Source organism: Felis catus, chromosome B3 (genome assembly GCF_018350175.1).
Source record: "Felis catus isolate Fca126 chromosome B3, F.catus_Fca126_mat1.0, whole genome shotgun sequence".
Classification (NCBI taxonomy): Eukaryota; Metazoa; Chordata; class Mammalia; order Carnivora; family Felidae; genus Felis; species Felis catus.
In genome coordinates this window covers 123,933,599-123,955,510 of record NC_058373.1, presented here as the reverse complement: position 1 = coordinate 123,955,510, position 21,912 = coordinate 123,933,599, and the positions used below count along the sequence as shown (strand labels likewise).

Sequence of the window (21,912 nt, the reverse complement as noted above, 5' to 3'; positions counted from 1 at the left end):
TCTCCATAGTCTCTCACACCTCTAATCACCTATGTGTGTTTACCTCCCTCTGGTCCTCCAGATAAGAGGTTCACATGCAGCTGGACTCATGCAAGTAGTGGAAAGTAGGGTTTTGTTTGCTTGTTTTACTAGAAGCTTTAACCCAATTTCTGATATACTCTTAGAACATTTTACCTGACTTTTGTTTTGACCCAATATCCCCTCTCTTCAAATGCTTTTTTCCCAGTCACCCCCCGACCACAGTTGTTATTCATCATACATTTCCACTTGGCTGAACCCACTAATGGATGACAAAACAGTTTATACCTGGAAAATGGCTCAGTTAAGCTCTCTATAGAATTTACTACTGTCACTCTGGCCAAAAAAATAATTAAAATGTCCAGGAAAAAAATAAATAACCTAGTCATGGCCAGAAACTTTACTACTTCAAGATCTATTTTCTCACGTAAAGCACTGCAAGTCCATGATGGCTTCATGGAGTTGGGGCAGACATTGCTTACAGTACACGGTACTCCAAAGATGTAATCAGCTTAATCCTTTCATCTAACAGTCATTATCACTGAAAGAGAGGCTGCCTCTCTCCAGACACGAACAGTCTGTAATGATTTGGGAGGAATTGTCTACAGTGACTGCACAGTCATTTTCTGGAGTGACTTAAGTATAACCTTAAGTTCACAGAAAAGGAGGCAGGAAGACAAAGAGTGGACCCAGAAAGCAGAGATTTATTCTAGCAGACGATGCTGCTTCTCTAGGGCTGCCTTCTTCCTCCATCAACCAAAACATGCCTTTCTGGACCTTAATAATAAAAAACATGGGCAAATATAAATTTATTAGAATAGATGACTGTGCTCAGAATACAGGAGAAAGTTAGGTAACATTCACTATAGAAGCTTACTTCTGACTACCCCCTTCAAGAAGGGAGCAAAGTGCCTTTCCTTCCTTGGTAATGTTAGGATAATAGTAGCTACTTAGCATGTCTATGTCTAGGCACTGTTCTAATAACTCTACTTAGCTTCTCTCAAATAATCCTCCATACTTTGGGAGGCAGGTACTCTTATTTTCTCTATTTTCAGATGAGAAGACTGAGGCTCAGAGAAGTATCCGTCTTATCCTTTCAACATATATTTATGTTAGCCACTTGGGAATTTAAAGGGAAATTATCTCCTTTAGGTTTGTGGTGTTGAGATCATTCTTTGAATTAGACCATATGTCTTGCTGTTTTGCTTGATTTTTATTTTTTATGTAGTAACTTGAAGTGCAATGAAAAAGAAAAACACTTTTGGAATACCGTGGAATTTGCTTTTAAGCGATATTTGTTATTGGAGGAAACATACTTAAGGCTATCTTGTCCTGACTTTTATTATCGGTTCTTGAGAAAGACAAGTACCACTAACAAAGTGGTTTCATTTGTCAGGTCCCTGGCAGGTGATCTGAAAATGTCATAGTGCAGCTCTGCTGAATTATTAAATTCATCAATGTTATGCACAGTGCTCTTGCCATTCATTCATTCCCTCATTCAGTAAGCCAGTATCATTAATTTATAGCCAGTGCCAGGAATTATGGCGGGCACAAAAATTATAAAGTAGACATGAGCTATGAAAAGAACATAGGATATAGTCAGAACTCCAGCATTTACTTTATTTTGTTTCATTTTATTTTAATTTTAATTTTTAGAAAGCGGGAAAGTCAAGCAGGGGAGAAGGGCAGAAAGAGAGAGAGTCAGAGAGAGAAACAGAGAGAGAGAATCTCAAGTAGGTTCTGTGCTGAGATGCAGGACTCAATCCCATGACCCTGGGATCATGACCTGAGCCAAAATCAACAGTAAGATGCTCAGCCAAATGAGCCCCAGGTGCCCCTAGAATTCCAGCATTTTCAACTTTGGATCTAACAATTATCAGCCTAGTGACTTGGGGGAAATTATTTCACTGTTCTTGAGCTTCTATTATTTTACTTGTGAAACTATGGTTGAGATAAAACTTCCTTAAAAGGGTGCTTTAGAGATCAAATGAAACTATTTAAGGAAAATCTTACATAGGTTACCAAGTAGAATAATGTGTAGCTTAGTTATTACCAAGACATGACAATTCTAAAGGACCTTAAACTTAGTTGGTGAGGAAAAACACCTATACAAATAAAGATAACTAACCAGCCAGTTGGTACATGCCAAATGAAAAGGTGAAGCATTGGGGCGTCTGGGTGGCTCAGTCGGTTGGGCGGCCGACTTCAGCTCAGGTCATGATCTCGCGGTCCGTGAGGGCTGTGAGTTCGAGCCCCGTGTCGGGCTCTGTGCTGACGGCTCAGAGCCTGGAGCCTGTTTCAGATTCTGTGTCTCCCTCTCTCTGACCCTCCCCTGTTCATGCTCTGTCTCTGTCTCAAAAATAAATAAATGTTAAAAAAAAAAAAGAAAGAAAAGGTGAAGCATTAAGATTTAAGGAATTTAGAGAAAGGGAAAAAGTAATTTGCAGTGGGAGAAATATGATATGACTTTGGCATTGAGATACAATTAAGATAAGAAGAACAAAGATGATACACCAAAGAAACAAAGATATGAGCAAAAACAATGAGGCAATAACTAAACATCCAGAGTCTGGGCAATGTTTGTAAACCTCTGGGACTAGAACCCACTGAGTCAAGGAGAAGTGGAGGACTTAGGGTTAATATATGGGTTAGAAGACGATCATGGTTGCCTTAAACGCATGTTAAGGAAACTGAAATTTTAACCACGTAACCAAGACATGCTGAAAGCTTTTGAAGAGATGACATCACAGCTGAACTTTAGCAGATGAGTCTGGCACCTTGTCCAAAGGAGGCTGGAGCAGAAGGGGAGAGGAGAGCAGAGAATCAGTGGGGAAGCTCAGCATAAGAACCAAGGTTGGGGGCACTATGTCTAAAGGTGTTTCCTAACTTGGGTAATCAGGGATTTGCACAGGCCAGGTGATTGGATCAAGGTCAAGTTCAGTTCTGGTCCCAGCCCTGCCCCTAGAGCAGAGCTGATTCCTATTCTCTACACAGTGGATGAAAAGAAGCCAAGAGAGATTCCCAGTCCCTGGAAAAGGTGTCCTAACCTGACAGCAGAGAGAGAAAGCTTCCAACCTGAGTGCCCTGCTCTCTGAACAGATTGGTTGATCCCATTATGGCTGGGTGAAGTGAACCAATTTTTCACAGACCTGAAAATAAGATTTATTTTTAGATGTTTTGAGGGGGAAAAAAAAAAAAACGTTGTCAGAAAGGATTAGGCCCATGTTTTTTTTTTTTCTTATGCCACTCACACCCCTCCCCACCCCATTTCATTTCACTTTCCTTCTGTCCATATTCTACAATGTTGAAGAGTGATTCCTCTTTGGTTTTTTTTCCCCCACTTTGATCAGCATCAGGAGATTTTTTAAAAAGCCAAAGCAAAATAACAAAGGCAGAACACATCCTGAGTTAACTGAACTTCAAGGGAGGAGCTCAGCGATGTTCTTCCCACATACTGAAGAAACAGATAAAATGGACCAAACTATTTATAGTCCCCTTCCCGTTTCTAATAATCTTCCATTTAATTAGGACTGTAAATAGCATCAGTGAATATTCTGCAGCAACACATAAGCAATCCTAGCCCCTCCTCAGAAGCTATCCCACCCCAGGCGAGGAAAGAATATCAGAGTGGATTCCACAGCTCAATGACACTGAGGGAAAAAAAAACATCTTTTTTTTTTTGTGCTACATAAAAGAAATGACTGAAAGTTTAAAGAGATAGAAAATTCTGCTTCCCCTCCACAATTCTAAATTCCACACACACACGCACACATATAAAATCTTGTGTTGGTCAATATTCTAAACAATTGCTTCAGACACTGTTGAGTTTAATATTAGATATGTAAGCTTCAAATTAACACATTCTTAGTACTTCTTATTTAATAACCATTGTAGTCTACACAGAAGAGAATTCGGAGAACTCCCAATTATAGAGTCAATCCCCAAAACCCATAGACTTATCTATATGCACTTACTTGGAGAGCTCGTTTGTCATATTTTGGATTCATTAGCACTTAAAGAAGGTGTAATGTGCAACTTCAACCTTGTGATAGTCTATGTCTCTATTTAAACAATAGATTTAAAATAAAGAGTAATAGCGTAGTGATTGTAACAAAATAAAGAGGACAGAGTTATTTAATTCTGTCATTTTCTGTGACCACTTAGAATTTTCAACTGTTTTATTTGTGTCCATTCAGTGAATGGGAGAGAGCTGTGTTGTGTAATGTTCCTGGTTTTTTTTTTTTTTAATTTTAAGAGTTTTAGAGATAGAGAGTGTGTGTTCGCATGTAAGCAGGGGACAGGGGAGAGGGAGGGAGAGAGGGAGGGGGAGAGAGGGGAGAGAATCTTAAGCAGCCTCCACCCTCAGCACAGGGCCTGAGGCGGGGCTGTATTCCAGGACCCTGAACTGAAATCAAGAGTTGGCTGTTCAACTGACAGCCACTCAGGCACCCCTCTGATGTTCTTGTTTGGTAAGTTCCAATTTTAGGTCTGAAATATTTCTACTGAATTTGAATAATAGCCTCAAAAATGAAATGTATTATTGTACTTTAATTGTAGATTGTTTAAAAACAAAAGAACAAATGAAACATAACAGTTACTAAATTATTAAAAGATTATTACTGAAAACAATTTTGTCATAGGAGGAAAGTAGAGTGAGGATGTTAATAAGAGATTTCCATACTTTAGGGATTCAGTTCCACTGAATACACACACAAACATGCACACACACACATCAGCTTGAAATTGACTTAAGGGGATTTTGCTCCTTGAAAACATACTTGTCCTGACTAAACCATCCAAAAATCCTTTCCTTTTGCCGGGTCTTAAACTGTGGAAACAGCACTAGATTTCCCGTTTCTCTCGTTTGGAAATGATGGGTTTGGTGAGACCTTTGGAGAACAGCCTAAAATGTGAGGCATATTGCACAGTGAAGAATGTAACTTTGCCCAAGGAGAAGCCTGGCCTTTGCCCTCAGGTTCTGGGAACTAATCTGTAAACCCCTGGAATGTCATACCTGGTAGGACTGTCTTGGGTAAGAGCAGGGCTGGCATGCCAGAAAGTTCAACGCTGTGATTTGCTGTGGGGCTATGAGCCACACCAATACTATGATTCAAGGTGGGGACTTGGGTGACACACTATCAGCTCTACCTCCTGAGGAGCTTAAGACTGATGTCAGCCATATGGGCAATGAATCATGTTTATGTGATGAAGTCCTCCCCCCAAAACAAGAACAAACAACAACAACAACAACAACTCTGGACACCAAGGCTTGTGTGTGCTTCTCTGATTGGCAATATTCTGTGCATACTGTCACACATCCTTGCCAGAAGGTGTAAATGCTGGCTATGACTGCATGGGGAGAAGACAACTGGGAACTCCACATTTGGATACCTAGAGTTTGTCCCATGTGTCTCTTACCTGATTATAATCTGTATCCTGTCCCTTGTAATGGGTATAAGAGCTTTCAGTGAGTTCTCTGAGTTCTATCAAATTATCGAATCTGAGAGTGGCTTTGCAAAACTCCTGAACTTGGAACTGGTGTCAGAAGTAAGGGCAGTCTTATAGATTGCTCCCTCAAACTTTTTACATGTGGATCATTTATCCTTCACCCAGAATTGATATGATAATAAAGGGCATATTCTGAATGTGTTTGGCTTTTTGAAGCTAAAAGACTCCACATAGGGAAACACACTTCCAGGCAAGATGACAGTCCTTATATTGGACATTAGTGCAGGATATTACACAACTCTGGCCTGTGAAGGAGAGTATTATCCTGGTTCTGCATTTATCATGACCTCTAAGTACACATCAGGCATTTATCTGGTACCGGCAATGTGTCCATTCGAGATGCATGTATGGAACATCTACTGTGTGCCATATCTTGCATCTGAAGACAAAGATAATAACACAGGATCTCTGCACTTGAGGAATTGTGGAATGACTCAGAAAATCATGTAAAGATGTACACATACATACACACACAAATGCTAAAAAAGTAGGTACAAAGTGTGATGGCATATGCTGAGTTTAAAGGCTCTAAGTTTCTCTAGGAGTGAGTCACTGACTTCACAGAAGAAGGCATATATGAGCCAGGTTTTGAATAATTAACAGGCAAAAGGAGAGAAAAAGGTAAATTCACCAACAATGTATCGAAACTAATAGTAGTCTAAATTAAGCAGTAAGAATGCCTTCAAAAAATTGAAAAATAGAGGCTATGACAAAAACTCCAAGTAGACTTTTATTAGTTATACTGGAGAATGCTAACAGCGATGGGAAACAATTGCTCCATGGTATTGAGAATACAACAAAAAGCAATGATTTTATTATACTAGGAAGAATTTAGATGTAATATTTGGAACATTCTTACTGCTAGAGTTAAGAGACATCGATGACTACTGAGAATCTTAAAATATGGGTAGGGGTCACATCTGCAAAAGTTTGGGACAATAGGAGAGATGACATTGAGCTTCCTCTGAATTTTGGGACTCTATGGAAAGTGAGAATAAAAGATAAAGGCTTGAGATAAAAGGAGGATCAAGGGAGGGAGTCTATGATATGAGTCAGAACCTAATCCATGGGAGGCCAGCAAAACGAAGCCTGAATAGATAGGAGGTGACAGCAGGGCCATAAGGCTGCCTTCTGTCCAATGCCAAAATGAGAACAGAACCATCCTCCCATTTGTCTCTCTCCTGGGTTAAGAATTCTTTTCTCCCATCCAATTGTTCTATAACACAACTCTTGAAATAAACAAATCACTTACCATTTGCCTTTTTTTTTTTTTGGTTTTCAGAAACTTGGATATTGACATCTGTAGTCTAAATAGATGAATCTCCTCAAATTACCACATTCAAAAGACACTGTTGTGCGATCATGGTTTTTACTTAATTTCTTTGCTATTCTGCTATCTTTCTATGTGTGCTTAAGAAGGTAAATAAATGGAAGAGGGAGAATATCCAGGAGAGCTTTTGACCTTCGCTGCTTTCCCCTAAATATATATTTACACACAGTTGGCAGAGATTGGTGGAAGGAAGCATGTGTGAATAACGTCCTTTGAGCCCTTGGGAAAATGCATTTTTAATTTATTTCTGCTTCTTTCCTTACCTAGATCAAATAAGTGGATAATGCCAGAGAGACGGGCGCCATCCCAGCAGCCTGAGAGAGAAGCAATTACACATTCTTTTGCTCTCCCCTTGAAATCAGCACAGATAAGAAAAATACCATTTTGGCAGCACCTGCTGCTGCTGGTTTGGGGACTTTTTTGTCTTCTTTCCAGAAAGAAAGCAAAATCTAAATTAAAAAAAAAAAAGCACAACTTGGCCAGCTGATCAATTTTTCAGCAGACTCTTGCAGCAGACCGGCTATTGTGTCTGAATCATATCTTCCCAGTTGGATTATAAATGCATGATTGACTGAAAATACTTACAACTGAATATGAAAAGCAGAAGCAGCATCCTCCTCCCTTTCTGCATGGAAATAACAGACATAAACCTCAGCTACATCTATCCATATGCTTAGGTAATAATCTCACTGAGGGGTAGGGATGGAACCAGGGATTATAAACCAGCATGGACATGGAAAGGGGACTAAAATGACAGGAAATTCTGCTTCAGAGGAAAAAAAAATACCTAAAAATAAAGGTACAAACTCAGTGAGAGTTGAGTCCCAAGAATAACATGTGCCTTTTTCCAATTATTTTTATATTTAAAAAAAAACATACACACACAACAAAAACAAGGGGTGCCTGGGTGGCTCAGTTTGTTGACTGTCCAACTCTTAATTTCAGCTCAGGTCATGGGATTGAGCGCCATATCTGGCTCCATAAGTAAGTGTGGAGTCTGCTTAAGATTCTCTCTCCTCTCTCTCTGCCCCGCCCCTACTCACACACGCAGGCACACACTCTTTCTCTAAAAAAGTAATTTAAAAAATAAAAAAAAAAAACTTTAAAAATGCAGGTCATTTTTTTAATTCAACATTTTACCTTTTGTCCTTTCTTAACCATCTCAGCTTATTTCATTTTCTTTCCTCTGAATCTACCCTCCCCCAACTACTGCAAGCATATTTCAAAGGAATTTGCTTATGCCTTGGGTTCTTGCTCTCTTTACCATTCTTCATTCATATACTGAGTTCTTGGATTCCAAGCCCCAAGAGGGTAGGCAGCAGGCCTACCTACTAAGTTTTCTGTTTCAGTAGCAAACTCAGCGCTATGCACAATTAGGTACTTAATTGCTTTGTGATGACTATGATTGATGATGTTTTCCACATATACAAATTCCAGAGAGAAATTCACTTTCCCTATCTGATGCATTGCATACAAATGACTACTCCAAAAACATGACTACAACAAATAATTCCAGAAAATAAAGTCTTCAAATTTTTACTAGAAGGCCCATTTTACTTATACACACACACACACACACACACACACACACACACACACACACACACACACACAGAAATCAATGGTGACACTGCTTTTATAATCTACTTTCTTAAAGCAAGAATGTCACATAGATTGGGGGTTGTGGAAGAACATCAGTGAATAAATTATACAACTTATTTTGTTTTCTTGGACATATTGTCTCCATTACTTCATCTGCAAATTGAAGATATTAACCCTTTGCTTTGCGGTGATTTTAAAATAGGTCTGAAAATTCTTTAACATTCCTCCCTTCAAAATACAGAATCTATTTTCACTCTTCTTTATTATGGGCCAGATGTAGTGACTTACTTCTAATAAGCAGCTATGGTAGAAATGAATATTTTTGCCTGGTTCTCTTTCTCTCCTTTTACCTCTCTCTTTCTCTCTTTCTTGTTCTCTCTTCTCTTTCTCTGTCTCTCTCTCTCTCTCTCTCTCTCTCTCTCTCTCTCAGTTCACTCATCCTGAGTGAAGACAGTCACCATGTCTGAAGATACTCAAGCAGCCTGTGGAGAGGCCCAGGAGTAGAGGAATGGAGGCCTCTTGCCAACAGCCAGCCCTAACCTGCAGCCAGGTGAGTGTTCCATCTTAAAACCTCCAGTTCTGGTCAAGCCTTCAGACAATTGCAGCCCCTTGGACACTCACTGCAACCTTGTGAGAGAGTCTGAACTAGAACAACTCAGCTTAGTCACTACTGAATTCCTGACCCATACATACAGCAAGAGATCAAATTTAATTATTGTTGTAAGCCACTATATTTCTGGGTTGTTTTTCAAATAAAACTAGATAATACAATCCTTTTCTCATAGTGTCATTCTGGGGAACAAATGAGATGACATGTAAAGCAGTTAGAATTTGATGGTAATCAATAAATTCTAGTTTTGTATTCCTATTTGGCAGTAATCAAATGTGATTATGACTACACTAATTTTATAGGTATTTCTTAATACAGAAAGTTTTTATTTAAAAAAATTAATGTTTATTTTTGAGAGAGACAGAGAGAGTGTGAGCTGGGGAGGGGCAAAGAGAGAGAGACACACAGAATCCAATGCAGGTTTCAGGCTCTGAGCTATCAGCACAGAGCCTGATGCAGGCTCGAATGCACAGACCATGAGATCATGACCTAAGCCAAAGTTGGACACTTAGACACCCAGGCACCCCTTAATCCAGAAAGTTCTTAAAGTATAAGTAAAATCCTGCCAAAGGTAGAGGAGGAACAAGCCTATGTCAGTTTACCCTAAAGCCTCTCTCTTCATTCCCTCTAGATACTTCACTAAGTTGTGAAGTTCATCCTAATGGCTTTTAAAATTGTAGGTAGGGGCGCCTGGGTGGCTCAAATGGTTGAGCATCTGACTTTAGCTCACATCATGATCTCAGAGCTCCTGAGTTCAAACCCCACGTGGGGCTCTGTGCTGATTGCTCAGAGCCTGGAGTCTCCTTCGGATTCTGTGTCTCCCTCTCTCTCTGCCACTCTCCCACTAGCGCTCTCTGTCTCTCTCAAAAATAAATAAACATTAAAAAAATTTTTTTAAGTGGAGGTAAAAAGAAGATGGCACCTGATTAAAAAAAGAAAAGCAACATGTAGAAGAAAATAACATTGAAAAGCTAGGGATGGGGTTTAACTGTTTCATGTCTGTCAATAAAAAAAAATTAAAACAGAGAAGGAAAACAAGCCAAAGAGTTAAATCTTCAATAATAATTATACTAACAATGTTAAAATTTATTAGCAATAACTATAAAGTGTATCTAGATATGCAGATGATTTACATGGAGTATCTTATTTAATCATACTAGTAGTACATAAGTTAAGTACTATTCTTATGCCCGATTTACACAGGGGAAAACTGAAGCTCAGAGAGACAGAGTATTTTTGTAAGGCTACATAGATAGTAAGTGGTGAAACTTAGATGTGATAAACCCAAATCTGTACTCTGAACCTTTATGGTACACCATCCTCCCTAGGAAATGTCAGCAAAACAAATATCCACTTTGGAGGATAAGTGTAAGTGATTTCTGAGCAAATATCCCATTGTTAGAATATGCTCATATTCTGGACTACTTTTTCCACTTTTTGCTTCCTTTCAAATCCTTCCCTAATTGTTGACATGGTTTGCTTTTTATTTTTTTTTCTTTTATACCATGTAAAATGTGTGGCTCCGATAAGATAAGGTCCTGTGTTGGCTATAAACTTCACAGCGAACTCACAATATAACGACGCACTATTACTGTTGTCTGTTATTGTTATTAACGATATCTCTTATTATCACAAAGAAGATTCTAACACAGATTGGACTTGATTTGATACCACTTAATATTCTGTTCCATACCCTCAGCCTGGCCTCCAAGCTGTTGAGGGAATTGATAAAGGATTACAAAATCGGATAAGCAACTACATCATGGACATGGCAGCCCTCCAAGACAACTTCATTATCATCTATAAGCCTTATGAATGGCCAAGTAACCACAGAATCAGTTGAGAACACTAGAGTTTCCTTATGGTCCTCTTAAGAAAGCAATACACAAAACCCACACACATACAAAGGGATGACATCCTTCCTAGACCCTTCCAAGCAACCAATGGAGGTGCACCGAATATAAGTTGGAGCCTCTAAGGCTAAATATAACCTTCCCAATGCTGGTCCATAAGTAGTTTAAAGGATTGAATTAATTTATAACTTTTAGAAATGGAGAATTCCACATAAAAGTTGATATTTCTAGTTTTGTTTTTGTTGTTGAAGCTGAAAGTAACTGCCCGCTTTAGAAGAGTTACCTGATCTCTGTATCTTCTCTATCTGTATCACTCCCTGCTGTGTCACACCTGCCCTGGTACCCTCTTTTACATCATCTGTTTCATCCCTTAGGCATTTGGAGCTGCAATTTCCAAACAGGACTGAAAATGTTACGATGACAAAGACTATACCTGTTCAGCATAGGGTCTAGCAGATGCAGGTGCTTAAATAATTGCTAAATGACAAAAGCTCTCTCTCTCTTATTCTGCCCCTACGCATTTGAGCTAAAGACTCATGGTTTTCAAAACGTGTTAGGGGCACCTGGGTGGCTCAGTCGGTTAAGCATCTGACTCTTGATTTTGGTCAGATCATGATCCCGTGGTTTGTGAGTTGAAGCTCCATGTCAGGCCCTGCACTGACAGTGTGGAGCCTGAGTGGAATTCTCTCTTCCTTTCTCTCTGCCCCTACCCCACTTGTGTGCTCTCTTTCTCAAAATAAATAAACTTTTAAAAAAATAAATAAAATGTGTCAAAGTGATGAAAAAGAAAAACAAGATGTCTGACTGGATCAACAAATCTGTGAGACCTTGCCATTGCAGAAAAGATAGTTGAAAAATACCAAACTGGAAAAACACAGCAAAACAAAACTCATCTAGCTCTATAAAGCCTCGCTCATAGGCTGGCAAATATGGGGCCTCTTTATAATTTATATTCCAGCCACTTTGGATTATTTATCCAAATACATGATCCTGGTTCACACCTCTGGGCCTTAGTACATGTTGCTTCTTCTGAATGGTTCCTTTCTGGTCTGATTAACTCTCATTCATTTTTCATGCATAACAGCCAATACCTCATCAGTGTCGTGCCTTACTGGAAAGCATACTTCAATCATTTGCCTTCTGTGCTACTTCTTGTTTTTGTACATACTTATGGCACCTGTCATATAGTACCATTAATGTACATGTATTCTTTCTAGAATGTTTATTAAGGACATGTTTTGACTCTTATTTATCATTATCCCCACCCAACTCTCAGCACAGAGCTTGATACAAGTGAAATATGCAATGAAATTAATCTCTATTCGTCTCTGAAGACTCAAAAGATGAGTCAAGGAAAGTCTATTTTCAGAGTCTAGTTGTCCTGGGTTGCCTTGCTTCTCACCTGCAACACAAGACAACTCAGTACTGTGAACTTGTCACATGGACATAAGTGTGCAAATGGGGAGAATCAGCAGGTTACCAGGATCACTTAGGACAATTACAGATAAACCCAAGATAACTGACTATACTGTAATTAATATTCTGAAGCAAATAAAAATAAAACAATATTTCAAATATTTCCCATTTACTTTATTGATTCTTTGGGGATACTACAGTTGTATCTTAGGTTTTACTGACTGTCCTTTTCACCCTGTCAATGTTAAACAGAATAGTTTCAAGGGATTTACATGGAGTACTGTATCTGTAGTTGATATAAGTAATGAAAAACAGGATCCATAGAACACACTATTACAGGGACATGTAATGATCTACAGTTCTAATTTGAGAGATTCATGTGATTAAAAACAATACGCAAGAGTTGTCATGATAATATAACTACCCTCATTGCTTTAATGGTCACCAATTCAAGCCTTATGCACACACACAAAAGATTCCTCATTTATTCTGTGGAGGCAGATCTATTAGGAAATAGCCCATTGACTTACTTTCACTGGTGACCAGCTAAATGGCACCCTATAAAGTTGATAAGTTAAACTGAAGAGCCACAGCAGTTTTCTAAAATCTTGTGTAAGGATAAACACACCCCGCTAATACCCTTTAGGCTCTCAACTCCATAACTAGGAAGTTTCTACTGTATTTTGTTCATCTAGCCATACCCCTCCCCCACAGACACATACACACACGCGCACGCGCGCACACACACACACACACACACACACACACACCCACCTGTGGATATACTCACTAAAATTATTTTTTGAACTAAATTTTCAGGATTGACAGTATAAATTAATAATATCAATTGCTTCTCCAGAGTTCCTTCCTCCCTATTGAGAAAATGATCATATGGACCACTAACTCAAGAGACTGGAAAGAAAGCCAAGGCCCAGAGGAAGCCTTGCAGGAGTCCACTTATGCCTGCCTTTGTGTCTTTCATCAATTCTGGATGTTGTTTCATATTTTAGCCATATGTGAGCAAAGTTATCATTTTAACTTGTCTTACTATATTTTCTAGTGTCTTTTGTGTGTTAAATGGAATATTTTAAATGACCCTATCTACAAGTAAGGGTATATCTTGGGGTGCCTGGGTAGCTCAGTTGGTTAAGCATCTGACTCTTGATTTTGGCTCAGGTCATGATCTCACGGTTTATGAGTTCAAACCCCACATTGGCCTCTGTGCTGACAGTGAGGAGCCTGCTTGGGATTTTCGGTCTCCCTCTCTCTCTGCCTATCTTTCTCTCTCTCTCAAAAATAAATAAATAAACATTAGAAAAATATAAGGGTATATCTTGTCATATCAATATGTTTTACCTTACATAAGTGAAAATGGAATTTTGTTCATTTTCTTAGGTTGTAAAATAGTCCATTTGGTTATTAAAAGCTAGCCTATATTGGTCTTCATACTGTCACTAAACTATGCCATTAATTTAATGGATGACATATTGCAGTCATCCATTGGATAGTTAACTTTCCATGGCAGCATTTGAATACTCATTTAGGGAAGAATGGACAGAATTGCATCAATGGCACCTGAGTTTAAATGTAGACTGTGGTGTACTAGATGTTTCTGTACCTGTTCTGTAAAATTTATCTGTAGAAGCCCTAACCCCTAGTGTGGCTGTATTTGGAGATGGGGCCTCTAAGGAGGTCATTAAGGTTAAACGAAGTCATGAGGGTGAGACCCTGATCTGACAGGATGAAAGATTAATATCCTTGTAAGAAGAAATACCAAAAAGCCCACTCTTCCACTCTCCCTCCAGCTCTCTCCATGCACACACCAAGGGAAGGCTATGTAAGTAAGGACACAGAAAGAAAGCAGCCTTCTGTATACTAGGAGAGCTCTTGCCAGAAAGCGAATTGGCCAGCTATAGAACTATGAGAAATAAAAAGCTACTGTTTAAGCCACACAATCTGTGGTGTTGTGTCATGGCAACCCAAGGCAACTAAGACAAAGATTCAGGGCCTGACTGGGTCTTAAGACCTACCCAGCCAGCATCAGAGGGTCTACTCTGAATAGGCTGTATGGCAAGAGGAGATGAGGGACCTGTGAGGAGAAAAGCCTGTCAGAGAACTCTGGAGTGGATGATAGAAATGAAGAGGGGAAAGAGACAGGGGGCTGTGCCTTCCTCGGCCAAAACCACATGCTAAGCTAGAGTCCTAAGAAGAAAGAGTTCTATCTCATTTCTGTGGAGAACTATGTTTGGCTCTGGGAGATTAAGTTTCACTTTAATCCCTGAAGGTCTTTCAGTTTGGGGGTTACAGAAAGCAGCATTCTCAGGTCAGGGATTATTTCAGTGACAATTTTAAATTAAAATGGATTGACATGAAGCAGATATCAAGAAAGAACCCAAGAAGGGAAAACAAAACAAACAAAAACAAACAAACAAACAAAAAAAACACAACCTATGGGAGGACCAAATGTGAACTAATGTGTAAAACTCAGAGGCCACCTGGAAGTCACTGTCATTGGGTAGGGAGAATGTTTCAAGGGAGCTTGAGTTAGAGGGCAAGAATTTAGGAGTTTTGATGTAGGAGTACTCAGCCAGAAAATGTTAAGGATTAATGCTTTATTTCCTTAAGGGCTTTGGGGCACTGAGGAATACATCCACTTTGGTGATGCTTACAGAAGATTGTTCTTCTTTTAGTATATTAAAATATGCCCTCAGGATTCTCTGTCTTTTGTCTCTCCTTCTGTCACACACACACAAACCCACCACCACCACCCCACCACATACCCACACTTGGCCCATCCTAAAGCCCTTCAGTTTTTTCTTTCTTAATCCTCTTCTAACATTTTTGGAAATAAACATACCAGAGGGTATTGTGGAGAAGCTGTACACTTCTAAATGTAAGCCAAACCCCCAGACCTTGCATAGTAAATTTTCATGCAAAATCAGTATCATCTATCCTGACTAGAATGAACACAGAAAATCTTGGGATGCAATACCTATTCTTTCTTTCACTTCAAAAAAAGGAAGTCTTTTTTTAAATGATTTTCTCCATTAGTGCAAGTAAAAAGGCAATGAACAAATGGATTTTTTTCTCTCCTAAACCATAAAGCTACCTAGCCTTCTGCTTATAGAAGATAAGAATATATTTCTAGTATACTGGCAATAGGTTTTCTCTAGTAATAGTGTAATAGGCCGGAGGTATGTATCAGTGTGTCTCCAGAATGGGAAAAAAAAAGGATTTAATATTAAGTTAGACAAATAGTCACACAGAAACCAGCAGTTTTTCAGAGCTCTTGTAGTTAATTTTAGTGGATATTTTTGTTTGTTTTGTTTGTTTTGGTCATTCTGAGGTTAAAATCTTGCCTGCTATCTCAAAGTCAGAACATTCTAAACATTCCCCCCTTTTTAAAGAAGTCTAAGAGCCATAATAACAGGTTTTAAAATGTATTCATTAAAATAGCTATTTTAGGTTCAAGAAATCCTCAAGAGATGTAGTAACCTATGACACAATTACCTTACCCTGCCCCCCTAGCGAAATGGCCATTTTGAGTATAATTATTAGCCAATGTTCTTCTGTTACTACTACTCCTCACCACCATTTCAAATGCTGCTGAGGGTAAATAAATGGTGCTCTTAGACACAATAGGAGTGATGTGTTCCTTCTGACAGAATTGAAATATGAAGAACAACAGTGGAAGACAGCACACCCAATAGAATGGGTTACTGCCCTCACTAGCTGAGTCATGGACAGGACATTTGAGTCACGGGGTTGTAATATCACAGCAAACACTATTTGCTTCCTTAATAAAATCCACAGGAAGAGTCCTCCCATATCTAGCTAGAACACAGGCAAATAGAAAATAAGGGGAACACTGTATTTGAGTCATTTAGACATTCTGGTTAGCCCTGGTGAGTTGGTTCAGTTAGACATCTTTTTGAGGCAGTATTTTGGTGAATCTGTTCAGAGCAGGTAAAATTGAGGTCAAAATCTGTATATTAGGTTTGGAATTTACAATCTATGATTTCAGAATTCTTTAAAGATCTAAGCATTTTGCTCATTGAGAAGGCTCAAATGACTAGTGAGAAAGATGCTTGATTCATCTGAAATTGCCAGGGAATGAATGAAGTTCCATCTAACTTATCTCACTAGGTGATTTTTATACACTGAGGGTAGATTACAGATAAAACCTGATGTCTTACCACCTGAACTCCAAGTAATATATCCCAAATCAAGTGCTCAGATCTTAACAGACTCAGGAATAATCTTGTTTCCTTCAGAGGGATGGAAGTGTGTGGAACACCTAGATATTATTTGGCCCTGTATTTTGAGAAGGATAAAATCTTTTCGACTCATCCATTTCTGTCTGTGTTCTTCTATTCCATTAATTGTGATCAAAAAAATTAAAATATGATCCAGTCTCCACAGTAGAGATAATCTTATTTGGGGAAGGCTCCAGAACATGATGGATCCTTAAATGGGTCTAGTCGTGAGCTAACATTCACCTATCTGTGCTCCATGTCCTGATTTTCAAGCCTAAAATTAGGACACTGAAAATCCTGATCTATCTGGAATCCATCTCTGAGTTGTCTCAACCTTATAATGAGTATGCCATGGGACTCTTGTGTGGCCGTGGTTCCAAATTCTCAAACATGGATATGGAAAATCCACATATTAGATTAACAAAGCATATTCCAGCCTAAATAGTTAAAAGTCGCTAAAAATTTTACAAGGTTTTTGTTTTCTGTCTACAGAAATAGAATAATCTGATAATAATTATCAAAAACAAAGAAAAAGCAAACCACACTAAACATTGAAGTAGAAACCAGATGTTCTAAAAGCCATACACCAAGAACAAATAATAGTTAAATATCGCTAAGTGAAGAAAAATAACGTTCAGAAGCAAGAGCCAAGGGAATTAGGTAGACAGATTGTAATTAGCAATTACCTAAACTGGATCATGTCCAGGACATAAGGGCTAACATCACCTCTACCATTCTAAGAGGTACCCTGGGATTCTTATTAATTCTTAATAAACTGAAGTAAGTAAGAGCCCCCTCCCTGCTTTATTTCCCATTAACATATGGAAGTCCATTCCTGTCTTACAACCAGGGATCAGTTCTGATCAGTACAGAGAACTTTTTGCACATATACAAAATATGTTAGTGCATGACATCACTTAAAACTCACTCCAAAGTCACTAATGTAAAAATCCATGTCAATTTGAACACAGGCTAGCCTGAACTATAGTTAAGTAAATTATATCACTCAAGGGTCAAAAAAATCACTGTTGAATTAATAGCTTAAACAAAACTACCAGAGAACAACTTACTGCAATACTTTGATGCAACCTCATACTCACAAAGGGAGTAGGAATCAGCCAAGTTCAGGGGTGGGTATTCTGGCGTGCTCATTATGTGCAAAATATTGTGAGATCCTTAAAGGAGGACCTCTACAAGCAACATTTTTTTATGAGTTTACATTATTTGAAAATAGCCCTTTATTTCTTTAAAGATGACATACAATTATTATCAATGGAAACATGCATTTCTCCTCAATTACACTAAGTTACTATCTTTACTGCCCATGTACAATATTAAGAATATCATTATGGTACAATATCTCACTGCACATTGGTAGAGAATTAATGAAGTGTTGCAAATAAGTTATTTTTATGGATAACTAAGGGTAATCTATATAACATTTTTCTTTATATTTCTTTAATACTTTGAAATCAAGTATTTATTGAACACTCACCACCTGAAGGGCACTGGACTTGAGGCTATGTCTAAAGTGGATTACATCATTTTATACTGAAAATAATTTAACCCTGGTGATATATGTCCGTGCATTTATGGTTGTATGATTCCATAATGCAATCAACCCCCCAGGGTTTCCCAAGTTATATAAGGGTTAGTTGTTTCTGTAATACATATTTCTCCATGGGGGCAAAACTCACAGCAAGATTTGGCTTTAACAGTTTATGTCAGAAAAAATCTGGAGGAAGATGCAGGGTTTCGAAAATAAAAGAATTTGGTGTTAACTGAGAAGCTATGATGGATCAGGGGAAGAAAGAAAGGAAAGGGAAGGGAGACTCCTTAAAGGGGAACTAAAAGCAATGAAACTCCTAATCTTTGAGATTCTTCCTTGTTCAGCTTTAGTTCCAACGTAAAAGTGAAGCAAGGACAGGCTTTCTGCTCATATCTCAAGTGACATAAAGTGAATTTTTGTCCAATGGAGTTAATTGCTAGAGTTACGGTGGTAACTTGACTCCTTTGTTCTGATAAGACTAAGAGTCTGCTAAAGACTTGTTTTCTGGGTCTTATTAGAGCAGAAAAATGTCAGGGCCAGAGGCCACATGGCTAGAACATACAGATTCCTCCTAAATAGCCCCCAACTATTAATTTTCAGAATAAATTTGAAACTAAAGTAGGGGGAAATATTAAAGATCATATTTGTATTTACCAAGTAGTTCATACTGAATTTTAATAAGACTCCTTGGACGAAGCATAATTGGCCAGCTTCTGAATTATCCCCCCCCCCCCGCCCCTTACTATCTCTAAGAACAGTATAGGGTCTTAGCTTTATTCCCTGCACAAGGACACCTCTTTTTCTCTTGGAGTATACAGAATTAACTTTGAGGTAGTGCTCAGCCTTCACTTTGTGAAAACAAACTAATATGTGATAGCAAAGTAGTCTTTTTCTGGCTACTGGTAATTCCTATGGCCCAATGGAAGTCAGCAAGTAAGTGTAATTGGAACTTGAACTGAACACAGTAAGAAGACCCTGCCTGCTGCTGTTAATACTCAATTCTGAGTCAATAGGCTCTGAACATTTCTTCTACTAGTGGCAGGACTTCTCAAACTTGAATAACATAGAGGCCCCTTTTATTTATTTATTTTTAATTTTTTTTATATGACATTTATTGTGAAATTGGTTTCCATACAACACCCAGTGCTCATCCCAACAGGTGCCCTCCTCAATGCTCACCACCCACTTTCCCCTCCCTCCCAACCCCCATCAGCCCTCAGTTTGTTCTCAGTTTTTAAGAGTCTTTTATGGTTTGGTTCTCTCCCTCCCTCTCTCTCTCTTTTTTTTTCCTTCCCCTCCCCCATGGTCTTCTGTTAAGTTTCTCAGGATCCACATAAGAGTGAAAACATATGGTATCTGTCTTTCTCTGTATGACTTATTTCACTTAGCATAATCAAAACCACACTCAGATACTACCTCATGTCAGTCAGAGTGGCTAAAATGAACAAATCAGGAGACTATAGATGCTGGAGAGGATGTGGAGAAATGGGAACCCTCTTGCACTGCTGGTGGGAATGCAAACTGGTGCAGCCACTCTGGAAAACAGTGTGGAGCTTCCTCAAAAAATTAAAAATAGATCTACCCTATGACCCAGCAATAGCACTGCTAGGAATTTACCCGAGGGATACAGGAGTGCTGATGCATAGGGACACTTGTACCCCAATGTTTATAGCAGCACTTTCAACAATAGCCAAATTATGGGAAGAGCCTAAATGTCCATCAACTGACGAATGGATAAAGAAATTGTGGTTTATATACACAATGGAATACTACATGGCAATGAGGAAGAATGAAATATGGCCTTTTGTAGCAACGTGGATGGAACTGGAGGCCCCTTTTAAAAGAAAAAGCCACTCTTGGGGACCCCCACTGACTATACCAATTATTTTAGCATTATATAAATATATACAAGCATAAGAATAGCTACAATTCACTTACACTCAAAGTTCTTATATTACCAGAACAAATTTATAAACTAAATATCAAAAAATCTAGAAAAGTTATAAAATTTCAATGAAGAATATGAAGTTACCATGACAGCTGATGTTGCTTAGTTTAAATGAGATTATCAGTTGTATAATAAACACCATACTCCTGACCTCTAATGCCCAGGTTCCTCCGACATCTTCTTGCTCATGTCAAGAAATTCTGCCCCCAATTTTCTCCATTTGAAATATTGTTAAGACTTTCATTTTTAAAGTGCACTCTGACACTGTTTAACATTTTGCATGGCACAAATGCATCTCTCACATTCTCAACCTGCTTCTTTTCTTTTCTCATTAGTCCTTGACAACTAAAGAAAGAAAGGCTGGGTTCCCACGTGGTCATGAACACAAATCAACACAGGCATTAAAATTCTGTGACAGTGCAATGTTATTAAGTAGTCATGGCTAGATCATTCAAAATATGCTTGCATTACGATTGTTTGGACTGTCATGTTCATCTGCCCCTTGCCAGGATCTCAGACCCTGTGAGAACTCCTTTCCTAGATAAGCAATTTGTCTCTGTGAGCCATATCCCAAAATGTTTAACCATCCTGAAGTCCAGCTGAAGTGTGGGGGAACAATGAAAGTTGGCAAGGATGGTGGTCATGATACTACTTACTATATTTAGCACTTAGATAAGATTACAGCTGGAATTCACATTTTGGTCTTTTTATAAGTGGATTCACAATCTTTATAAAACTCTACCTTGGGCATTATATAAAGCAAGTTCTACTAAAGATGCATGGTAAATTCAGATAATGTCAATTATATTACAAACCTTATGTTAGCTATTTGATGGGATGGTTACAGAGACCCAAACCATCTTTGCTTCTTCTCAATGCCCTCTTTTATTCTCACCTTCATTAACACACCCATAAAGTTGGCACACTTCAAGCCACTATGCACAGAAAAATACCTAGAACCCAGGAACCTAGGGGGTGCCTAGGTGGCTCAGTCGGTTAAGCCTCTGACTTCTGCTCAGGTCATAATCTCGTGGTTTGTGGGTTGGAGCACTGCTTCAGGCTTCGGATTCTGTGTCTCCCTCTCTCTCTGACCCTCCTCCACTTGTGCTCTGTCTCTCTCTGTCTCAAAAATAAACATTAAAAAAAAAACCCAAGAACCCAGGAACACCTTTTTTTTTGATTCTTGACATTTGTTACACTATGAAACTTATAAATACACTACTGTATTAACCTGACATATTATTGAAAACTACATTCCTCAGACATAGTTCCTCTGCCACATCTACCACTGCTGCCCGGCCCCCCTGACCAGGCACTTCTTCTCTCCTCTCTGATGGACCCTCTTGATCACTTATTCCATAAGGATAGAGATCCACTAAGTAGCTGGTCTATCCTCGCTGCTGCTTGGACTCATCTGGGCAGCAATTTGGGCTCCCTACCCAGAAAGTCAATAAGGCCCAGCTATTTACAAGAGGGATGGCTGCTGTGTCCCAGTAGGAATCATTTGAGGCCATTTTCTTTCACTGATAGAAGAGAGAAAGATCCACTTACAGTCAAAATGCAGTCAGCTTGCACCACTGAATTCAATTACCCAGGTCTGCAACTGGCCAAAGTGCACCCTGAGGTTAGGAAAAGGGAAATGGCATAAAAGGTTTATCTTGCCTTCTCCTTTCCTTTTATTTAAGAAAAAGTGTCATTAATTGAACTTGTTAGCCTTCACATTACTTGTGGGAAGCTCTTCTCTGATAAGATGGAGATTTATTTAATGAGACCCAATTTTGACAGAGTGCACTGTAATGGAAAAAAAAAAGTCTTATAGTTA

At 38.8% G+C, this 21,912-nt stretch overlaps 1 protein-coding gene and 1 long non-coding RNA gene across 13 annotated transcripts in view; both read right to left on the bottom strand.

Moving 5' to 3' along the window:
* The window catches only part of NRXN3 (neurexin 3), a 1,671,444-nt gene that overhangs the window by 253,606 nt on the left and 1,395,926 nt on the right, over window positions 1-21,912 (bottom strand). The window lies entirely within an intron of this gene.
* On the bottom strand, window positions 2,565-9,412 carry LOC123386290. The gene is made up of 2 exons (XR_006600092.1): window positions 3,094-9,412; window positions 2,565-2,810 (listed from the first exon to the last, which is right to left on the bottom strand). It is a non-coding gene; the product is annotated as an uncharacterized LOC123386290 (long non-coding RNA).